Source organism: Chrysochloris asiatica, unplaced genomic scaffold, assembly GCF_000296735.1.
Source record: "Chrysochloris asiatica unplaced genomic scaffold, ChrAsi1.0 scaffold00017, whole genome shotgun sequence".
Taxonomy (NCBI): domain Eukaryota; kingdom Metazoa; phylum Chordata; class Mammalia; order Afrosoricida; family Chrysochloridae; genus Chrysochloris; species Chrysochloris asiatica.
In genome coordinates, this window is record NW_006408535.1 from 16,352,190 (window position 1) to 16,353,305 (window position 1,116).

The 1,116-nt window shown below is 35.4% G+C and overlaps 1 non-coding gene across 1 annotated transcript; it reads right to left on the reverse strand.

Moving 5' to 3' along the window:
• Positions 1-625: 625 nt before the first annotated feature.
• TRNAI-AAU lies at positions 626-699 on the reverse strand. The gene has a single exon. It is a non-coding gene; the product is annotated as a tRNA-Ile (tRNA).
• Positions 700-1,116: the final 417 nt, after the last annotated feature.

Below are 1,116 nucleotides of genomic sequence, written 5' to 3' on the forward strand. Positions count from 1 at the left end.
ATGTGACAACACTATCCAGAACTCAATCCAGATATAGAAGTATTTAAAGTAAAACAAACCTACAAAACTGAAAATAGGGAACCAGAGATAACAATTTATAATGAAGACAACTACAAAGCAGAAAAATGGAGTAGTTACAGAACTTCCTACTAACAAGCAAGTTAAGTAGATTTCAAGATAAAACAGACTTTAAAATTGAGGAAGAAATTTTAAAATTACAGAGTAACCTCAAAGAAAATTAATACACCTTCACAACAAAATATAAAAGAGAAAAGCTATAAAGATTTAGTAAACATTAAAGCAACAGCAATAAAGAAAATGAAAAGAAAAGCAATAATAAAAAAAATGAACTCAGCACAGCAAAGTATGTGGAACAAAGAAACCAGCAGTAACAACAACAAAAAACACACAGAAAATTGGCAGCAATCAATTCATGTTGTTGTTGTTATGTGCCGTGGAGTCGGTTCCGACTCATAGCGGTTTCCGAGGCTGTAAATCTTTACGGGAGCAGAACGCCTCATCTTTCTCCCGCGGAACAGCTGGTAGTTTCGAAATGCTGACCCTAAGGTTCGCATCCCGATTCGTAACCACTACGCTACCAGAGCTCCTAAAAAGTCCAACTCTGTGGCCCCTACGGGGATCGAACCCGCAACCTTGGCGTTATTAGCACCACGCTCTAACCAACTGAGCTAACCGGCCCCTATCGATAAATGGTGCATAAATGGATTAAATGCATCTGTCAAGAGACAGAAAGCTGTAGAAAGGATAAAAAACAGGACCTTTCAATATGCTGTCTGTAAGAGACATACCTGACATACAGAGACAAAAGTAGACTAAACATCAAAGGATAGAAAAAAATCTATCAAGCTAATGGCAATCAAAAAGCAAGAGTTGCAATATTAATTTCTGATAAAATAGAATTTAAGGCAAAAACTAGTATAAGAAACAAAGAAGAACATTATATCACAATAGAAGCGTCAATTGAACAAGAAGATGCAACCATAATAAATAGCTGTGCTACCAAGGAAAGAGCCTCAAAATACATAATTCAAATTATGATAGAATTAAGAAATAAATAGACAACTCCACACTAAAAGAGATTTGAATAAACTACTT